Source organism: Rhinopithecus bieti, unplaced genomic scaffold (genome assembly GCF_001698545.2).
Source record: "Rhinopithecus bieti isolate Rb0 unplaced genomic scaffold, ASM169854v2 scaffold_7884, whole genome shotgun sequence".
Lineage (NCBI taxonomy): Eukaryota > Metazoa > Chordata > Mammalia > Primates > Cercopithecidae > Rhinopithecus > Rhinopithecus bieti.
Window position 1 is genome coordinate 3,761,394 of NW_016806331.1, and position 9,869 is coordinate 3,771,262.

Consider the following 9,869-nt stretch of genomic DNA (forward strand, 5'->3'; position numbering starts at 1 on the left):
ACACCGATAGCATAAACAGTTGATTAACACATGTTATATGTATTACATACTGTATTCTTACAACAAACTAAACTAGAGAAAGAAAATGTCATTAAGAAAATCATAGGCGCGGGCGCGGTGGCTCAAGCCTGTAATCCCAGCACTTTGGGAGGCCGAGACGCGCAGATCACAAGGTCAGGAGATCGAGACCATCCTGGCTAACATGGTGAAACCCCGTCTCTACGAAAATACAAAAAACTAGCTGGGCGAGGTGGCGGGCGCCTGTAGTCCCAGCTACTGGGGAGGCTGAGGCAGGAGAATGGCGTAAACCGGGGAGGCGGAGCTCGCAGTGAGCTGAGATCGGCCACTGTACTCCAGCCTGGGCGGCAGAGCGAGACTCCATCTCAAAAAAAAAAAAAAAAAAAAAAAAAAAAAAAAAAAAAAAAAAAAAAAGAAAAAAAAGAAAAGAAAATCATAGGAAGGAGAAAATTAAGTAGAAGACGATCACCAGAGAGGTCCTTGTCCTCATTGCCTTCAAATTGAGTAGGCTGAGGAGGAGGAGGAGTTCATCTTGCTGTCTCAGGTGGAAGAAGTGGAAGAGGTGGAAGAGGTAGAAGGGAAGACAGGAGAGGTGTACACACATGGTGTAACTTTTATTGAAAAAAATCTGCATATAAGTAGGCCCACACAGTTCAAACCCATGTTTTTTCAGGGTCAACTGTGTATATATATGTGGCTAAATCTGGCCTTGGTTATATAAAAATTGCCAGGCATGGTGGCTCTTGCCTGTAATCCCAGCACTTTGGGAGGCTGAGGCAGGCAGATCACCTGAGGTCAGGAGTTTGAGACCAGCCTGACCAACAAGATGAAACCCCATCTCTACTAAAAATACAAAAATTAGCTGAGTGTGGTGGTGGGTGCATGTAATCCCAGCTACTTGGGAGGCTGAGGCAAGAGAATTGCTTGAACCCAGGAGGCAGAGATTGCAATAAGCCGAGATCACGCCACTACACTCCAGTCTGGGTGACAGAATGAGACTCCATCTCAAAAAAAAAAAAAAAGAATACTTCCTAGGAAACAGATTTATTCTTCACTCTCACTGTATCAGTGAGAATAGGCCAGGCTCTGCTGCCATCAGAGAAAACTCCTAAACCTCAGGGACTTTGTTTCTTGCTCATGCTATGTGTCTGTCTACAAAGGACCATTTAGAAACTCTGCTCCACATTGTATAAGGAAATCTTCCTATTATTGACTAGATCTCACAACACTTGCTTGTTACGATAGCTTTATCTAAAAGGTGCAGATTACACTGCTGCAGTGATTCTAGTAGAGGATTTTGTAGTCAATCCAAAATGATCATTATTTATTCTAAAATTGGTTTCCTCACCTTCTGTCTTTTAGTTTTCCTTATTCAATGGGACTAAAAAACTTTTAGACCGTTTTTTAAAGAAAATACAGTTGTAGAAAAGACCGGGCGGCCGGTGGCTCAAGCCTGTAACCCAGCACTTTGGGAGGCCCGAGACGGGCGATCACAAGGTCGGAGATCCGAGACATCCTGGCTAACCCGGTGGAAACCGTCTCTACTAAAAAATATAAAAAACTAGCCGGCGAGGGTGGGTGGGCGCCTGTAAGTCCCAGCTACCGCGAGGCTGAGGCAGGAGAATGGCGTAAACCCGGGAGGCGGAGCTTGCAGTGAGATTAAGTCCGGCCACTGCACTCAGCCTGGGCGACAGAGCGAGACTCCGTCTTCCAAAAAAAAAAAAAAAAAAAAAAAAAAGAAAAGACGCATACACTCTGATTTTTGATTTGTCAGTCCTGCTTTAGAATTTTCATTTCTCAGATTAGTCTTTTCCATTTTCCATATTCTTCTTTACCTGTTTCATTAAAATTTGTAAAATATTCTGACGTTGCCATAATTTTTGCTTTTCAATCTTTTTTTATCTCTAAGTGCTTTCTCATGATTTATAGTCTCACAAAGAGACACATTTTGTTTTAATTTTCTCCATATTCGTAGGTTATGCTAATTTGATAAGTTTTGTTCATGTCTTATATTGAAAATATTTATTATCTTTCAAAACATATATTTTCTTGTGCCATTAAAAAATATTCAGCTTCTTTAAAATCTTTTTGATACTTAGGCTTCCTTTCGATAAATGCTTCTATTTTCTGGTTTTATTGTTCTTGGTTCTTTCTTCATAATCATTATTTTGTCTTGCTTTAAAACACTATTTCTTCCATCTTTATAACCTATCTTATTTCTCCCTGCCTGTTGAATGTCATGTAACTGCAGTGTCATAGAATGACAAATAACCAATGACTTATGCATATCTATCTATCTCTGACATGTTCCAAGATATACGCATGTATTCGTCACGCTCAAAGACTGATTCACTGAGATAAATATTTGGAATGTTATTTAAAATATTTATAAATATTTCTTAATTGTCTATACTTAAAACACTACTTCTCTGTAAAGTACAACTTACTGTTTGATTGCACATAATTTTTATAAAAGTTGCATAAATATATTAATACAAAGTTCAACCAATGACAGAACACGCCTGCCCGAGAGCTTAGAAACGCTGTGTTCTGTTATCATCTTAATGCCAATAATAAGAAGGTAAATTGTTAATGTAATTAACTGATTAAAGAGTTATGTCATAGTATTAGAGTAATAGAGTTTATTTGACTACTTTGGGATAAGCTATTTTAATATTTAATTTAATAGCCACTTCATAATCTGAATAAAATACTGAGACTGAATTGTATTATTCAATACTGAGACTGAATTGTATTATTCAACCGAGGTTGTATTATTAGTTAATGGCCAGTCCATTTGCAGGAAGTTAGGTCCTTTGCCTAAGAATATGCATGGGTTAATTTAATCAAGTGGCATTTGTACCCTTTATGTGCTTTATTGTCTAATGCTATACCTGTATATTATTTACCCAGGCAGAGAGATACACGGTTGTGATTGCAAGAGCACTAAGCATGTTTCAATTTCTCCATCAATACATATCCTCCTACACAATATATATATAGTATGTTGTGTGTGTGTGCGTGTGTGTGTGTGTGTGAATGCACGTGGGTGTGGGTCCTTTAATTTGGAAGTGCCTGAGAATGACATGTGGAGACCAGCTAAAGAGCGGTAGTTTTTGCGCTAATGACTGGAAATGATCCTTGGAGATGGTGCCCAGTTTGAGGTCAGTGGATGGGGGTCAGAGAGGCAGGACTCCCCAGGGTGCCTCTCATCTTTTATCATCTTCATCCATCAAGGCTGCTGTGTCACATATAACATTTTCCATTCTTTTCTGCCCCTGTGTTCTGGTACTGCTCAACAGCAGCAACCTGTTGATTCTGGACTGCTCAGTACTCCTGGCTGGCATAGGAGGCTGCAGGGTGACTTAACTGTGGTAGACAGACAGAATTGTTTCCAATGTACACCTAAGGAGGCCCTCAGCAAAGCAAACATTGATTTTGGAGGGGCATTTTTTTCTCTATTTGCTTGCTGCCAGAAGCCTCTAAATAGGATCCCTATTTTTTTTCCTGTTAATATTAACCCATTTAGAGGCTGAACGATAAAGTTCAAGCCAGTAAGTCCTGCAAGATGTTATAAGATGCTGTCACCTCCCTAAACAGAACACCTCCTAGTGAGGATTCAGTAGGTGATTGAACATGAACTAAAACCTTGGAGGCATTCTGAGTGCCTGGGTGGCCTCTGGTTTACTGCTGGTTCACTGGGTTCCTCTTGCCTCAATGGGCCAACTCCCAGTATTATAAATCATATAGATGTGAACTTCTTCCTGAAGTAACTTGTTTGCTTTATTTATTTGGAAAATTTCGGTAACTGCTCTCTCAACGGCCAGGCTGTTGAATTTGCCATAACTGAGGCTTACTCAAGAATGTTTAGTCTTAACACTGTGTGGTTTCCTTTAGTGACTCCTGAGCCACATTTTGAAGAGAGACGTGCTGGTACTGAAGTATGGTGAATTCACTTCCAGGTAACCAGGGGCACCTCAGAATACCTTCGGTTTCGAGACAAAGTGGGTGGCAATGGTGAAGTGGAACCTCTCTCTAAACAAACCAGACCCACATAACCATAAACATACGCACACCCACATACACCTTGATGTTTTGGGCATTGAATATGCAAAAATGAATACAATTTTAAATGGGAATTTTAGAAAGAGTAATTTTAATATTTTAATATAGAGGTAGTCATGTAAATCTCTCTTCTGAAATAAACTTATTCCACTTCCTCTTGGTGTATTACATGTCATAAAAAGTGTATTTGAATAAAAGAAAATAAGTACTTTAAAATGAATAAAATCATTCATTGGTAGCAGTGATGTGAGTTTACATTTGGGGCTCCCAGGCCAAACTGTCAGAAAAGACCACATTATTCTTTGTAATTTGCCAAACAGCCTTCTGGTGGAGAGCAGAGTAAGATGGAGGGATGGAGGTGGGAGGGAAGAGGGGCTTTACTCTGTATTAAGAAAGGCAGAGGCTACTTCTATAGCTTCTGGACCTGAGAGTAGAAAAATGAGGAAAGTTTTGCAAACCTTCTTTAAGTCAGTGAAAAAATTTCTTTACTTTTAAAAAACTAAAGCATTGGTGAAACCAAAGAAGGAAAATTTAATCTGTTTTAACTTCATATAGGACATTTTTTAATACTTCTGGGTTTTGGGCTTTTCTGTGTGTTAAATTGCACCAGAAAAGAAGAAAGCCAGAACATATTGTTCAAGGAGTCTGGTCCTTCACAATCCATGGAGAAGGCAGTTTTTTCCAAGATTGTTGCAAGAACATCCCTTCTGCTTGCTTTTATGGTTAAGGCTAAGAGTACTGAAAGGATTTCTTCCCTCTGGCGCCCTTCTCCTCGTATCCACTCCTCAGTCTCCCCAACAACTACAGGTTTTAAAATATTGGCATTTATATTATACTCTCAAAAACTGAGCATCTTTATATATGTGCTTGTATCCCTTCTCTAACTCTTTTAAAATGCACAATGCTGTCCAAAATGCTGTACTCTAAAACCAAGAGCATGATATAGAGAGAATTAGCAATGCCAGTTTTATGACTTACCAAGTATTCCTGGGTTCCTTGTGGCAGATTGTATTACACATGATATTAATTAAGTTGAGTGTGTATAGGGAGACAATGAGGAGGCAGGGTATGGCAGAGGGAAGGAGGATTTTTTTAAAAGACAGACACAGAATTGCAATGGAGAGAAAAGGGCAGTCCATTCAAGAATTATGGCTTCTATCCCTCACACCAAAATGACTCAGTTTAGACTAATAGGTGACTATAGGGTAAAGCATCACTTTCTTTGTACAAACCCTTGGATTTCCATGAGTTTGTGTTTCTCTAATGTAAAGTTTTATTTCAGAAACTGGTTGTACTTTCCAAATATTCCAATGGCTAAGAGCATTAGTTACACAGAACAGAAATCGGTAGGTAAAGAAATAGAATGGACTTGACATAGTGAGAACTGTAACCTGTTTGAAATTATGAAAAAACCTGTCTCATTGTAGGCAGAGATATCAAATCACCTTTAAACAGTGCTAGGCAAGCTTCACTGTGAAAAAGAATCAGCTGGAAAGCTTGTTAAACACATATTCCTAGTTCCCACATCTTGAGTTTCTTACTCAGAAGGTTAGGAACTGGACATGAGAATCTGCATTTCCTACAAGCTCCCAGGTGAAATTGATGCTGCAGGTTCCTGGACTGCACTCTGAAAAGCACTTTTAGAAACATTGTTTTGTTCAAGGAAATGGAAGGAGGAGGTGAGAAAATGTGGTGAGTCAATAGTGGGGCTTAAGTAAGCAGTTCCTTAGGTTAGTAAATCAGGCCCACACCATGATATAAAGATATGATGGGGGTTCTGAATTGAGTACAATCTATTTCTGATGCTAGAATATTCTCTAAACCAATTTTTTTTTTCTGCAAAATAAATATACTTGGGGAATACTAGCTGAGCACTGGATTATACATTTAAACATATTACAACCTTCCTAGGCTCTTCTGCAGCCTGGATGTAAACCTTCTCATGAGTTCCAAGCAATCATGGGCACATTGACTGCAGGATCACATTTGTGATGGTGTACCACATGGAAGCCAGAAGAAAAAGCAATGGCAACCTCCAGCTCACTCCTTGCCTCGCATTGTTTTTGGAAGAACTCTTTGCATGCAGTGTGCTCAAAAGTTATTTGATAAATTGGGAGTAGGTGGGGAGATGAAAACCCTGAAAAGAGAGACTCTTTTTTACCCTGATAATAAGGTTAAGGATGGGGGAAGAGATTAAGCTATTCGTTAAAATTCAATGTGACCTCATTTGCACCCTGAGTTTGTGGAGCATAATATACTGGTTTAAAAGGGACTAATATGTCCATCAAATGGGAGATTGGCCACCCTGAAAGAAAAGAGTTGAAGTAGAAATGTGGACACAGCATCTTCAGCAGTGTCTGCAGAAGAAAGTATACACTAATCTTCAAAACCAGTGTTTGTTTCTTCTGGAAACTCTGTTTCCCATCATGGGATGAATTCAACAGGTAATTTCAGTTTAATATTATAATATCTGCCATTATGATCACCAAGCTAAATCTTCTGACTCAGATTCTATATTCATTAGTAGTTTTGTCAGTCTCCATGAAACACCTGCTGGGATTTTTATTGGGATTAAATGACATCTATAGATCAATTTGGGGAGAATTCACATCTTAACAACAATGAATCATAACATTCATTAATGTAGCATATCCTTCTATTTGTTAAGTTCTTTAAAAATTTTCTTCCATAATGCTTAGCAGTTTTCACAGAATGAAGATCTTTTAATCTTTTGTTACATTTCTCCCCAGGTGTTTGATGCATTTTGATGATCTTATAAATCATATTTCTTTTAAATTTCATTTTCCAAGTGACGTTTACTGGTATATAAGTATATGATTTATTTGGGTTATGTAGCACAGAGTCTGATTCCATGTTTTCACATTTGACTTCTGACTTCTTCTAAACCCCACCTCCCTTTTCCCTTTTGCTCCATATCAGGACAGATTGGTAAGAAAGCCCAAGTGAATGTCCTTTTATGGCACATGTGGGAAATTCAAAGCTGGCAAATCCCCAGCTGTCACTTGGGACTATTTCTCCAGTCCCACCCTCTTGCTACTATATAGGCCCAACCCACAGAGGCCTGCCGAGACCTGCTTGTACCCTCATTCCCATTTCAGGAATCCCTTGTGTGAATAACAAGTTTTCTTCCAAATTATTTAGTTATGTAGGGTGCCATTGGCATCAACATCCTACCTATTGATTGGTAAAGGTAACATTCTGCCTTCTTGGGATAAATATAAAGCAAGGTATGTTGGTCTTATACCCAGCAACTTTCCTAAATTTGCTTACTATCTCTAATAGTTTGAGAATTAATTTGAGCTTTCTATGTAAAAAATCGTATCATTTGTGAATAATGATAATTTTACTAATATTTTTTAATCATTTTACTTTTTTATTGCTTTATTGAACTAGTTCGGTCCTCCAATTTTTGAATAGGATTGTTGGCTATAGACATCTTACGTTCTTGCCATTCTTAGGAGGAGAAAATGGTAAATATTTCACCCTGTTATATAGATCATTAACTTTTTTTGTAGATAACTGTTATCAGATTAAGAAAATTTCTGGCTATTTCTAGTGTGTGGAATATGTTTCTTTTAGATAATAAATGGGTGTTGAATATTATCATTTTTTGTATTTATTGAAATAATCACATGGCTTGTCTACTTTGTTTACTTACTGGTTAATCTACATTGGTTAATTTTCAACTTAACCTTAGTTTTGACGTATTATTATTTTTTTTAAACTTTTAAGTTCTGGGATACATGTGTGGGATGTGCAGATTTGTTACATAGGTAAATGTGTGCCATGGTGGTTTGCGATACCTATGAACCCATCAACTAGGTATTAAGCCTGACATGCACTAGCTATTTTTCCTGATGCTCTCCCCACCTGTGCTGTCCCCTGACAGGCCCCAGTGTGTGTTATTCCCCTCTGTGTGTCCATGTGTTCTCATTGTTCGGCTCCCACTTATAAGTGAGGACATGCGGTGTTTGGTTTTTCTGTTCCTGCATTAGTTTGCTGAGGATAATGGCTTCCTGCTTCATCCATGTCCCTGCAAAGGACATGATCTCATTCCTTTTTATGGCTGCATAGTATTCCTTGGCATATATGTACCACATTTTCTTTACCCAGTCTATCATTGATAGGCATTTGGGTTGATTCAGTCTCTTTGCTATTGTAAATAGCATTGCATTGAACATATGCATGTGTGTACCTTTATAACAGAATAATTTATATTTCTTTGGGTATACATGCAGTAATAAGATTGCTGTGTCAAATGGTATTTCTGGCTCTAAATCTTTGAGGAATTGCCACACTGTCCTCCACAATGGTTGAACTAATTAACATTCTGGCCAACAGTCTAAAAGTGTTCCCATTTCTCTGCAACCTTGCCGGCATCTGTTGTTCCTTGACTTTTTAATAATTGCCATCCTGAATGGCATGAGATGGTATTTCACTGTGGTTTTGATTTACATTCCTCTGATGATCAATGATGTTGAGCAAATTTTTTTTATATGTTTGTTGGCAGAATTTATGTCTTCTTTTGAGAAGTGTTTGTTTATGTCCTTTGCCCACTTTTTTTTCGGCATATGAAAATTTATTACTACAGTGTTTTCACCATTAAAATTTATGATCTTGGTCTTTCCTTCTTGCCTTGTATAGGGCCAGAAGAGACACATTGGCTACTTTGACAACCTTAAAGCGGACTCCAGGAATATCACCAACAGCATGACCTTTGCGACTAAATCCAGCATCCAAAACTTCATCGTTTTCCTCAATAAAGTTCAAACAACCATTGTTGGGTACAAAGGCTGTGATTTTCTTGCCATTCTTGATCAGCTGGACCCTGATATACTTCCTAATGGCAGAATTCGGCTGTTTGGCTTCAACTCCTACTTTTTCCAGGATGATTCCTTTTGCGTGAGAAACCGCTCCAAAAGGGTTGGCCTTCAGGGCTGTGCCCAAATGGGTTTTCTTGTACTGTTTATCATGCCACTTCTGGTCTCGTCGGAGACTACAGAGCTTCCTAGCAGTACGAAGTCCACGACACTTGCCCATCCTGTCGGCGCCACCGGCCTGAGCAAAAAAGCCTTTGCCCACTTTTTAATGGGGTTGTTTTATTCTTGTGAATTTGCTGAAGTTCCTTGTAGATTCTTGATATTAGAATTTTGTCAGATGAGTAGATTGCAAAAAGTTTCTCCCATTCTGTAGGTCGTCTGTTGACTCTGATGATATCTATTTTTTTCTCTGCAGAAGCTCTTTAGTTTAATTCGATCCCATTCGTTAATTGTTGCCTTCATTGTATAGCTTTCAGATATTTCATCATAAAATCTTTGCCCATGCTTATGTCCTGAATGGTATTGCCTAGATTTTCTTTTAGGGTTTTTATAGTTTTGTGTTTTACATTTAAGTCTTTAAACCACCCTGAGTTAATTGTTGTATAAGGTATAAGTAAGGGGTCCAGTTTCTGTTTGATGGATGTGGCTATCCAGTTTTTCCAGCACCATTTGTTAGATAGGAAATCCTTTCCCCATTGCTTGTTTTTGTCATGCTTATCAAAGATCGGATGGTTGTAGATGTGTGGTGTTATTTCTGAGTTATCTATTCTGTTCCATTGGTCTATATGCCTGTTTTTGTACAAGTACCATGCTATTTTGGTTACTGTATCCTAGTTTGAAGTTGGGTAGCATGTTGCCTCTAGCTTTGTTCTTTTGCTTAGGATTGTCCTGGCTATATGAGCTATTTTTTGGTTCCACATGAATTTTAAAATAGTTGCTTTTTCT

General features: G+C 38.4%; 1 pseudogene; it reads right to left on the reverse strand.

Annotated features, from left to right (window-relative positions):
• Positions 1-8,713: 8,713 nt before the first annotated feature.
• LOC108531990 (40S ribosomal protein S23 pseudogene) lies at positions 8,714-9,149 on the reverse strand (annotated as a pseudogene).
• Positions 9,150-9,869: the final 720 nt, after the last annotated feature.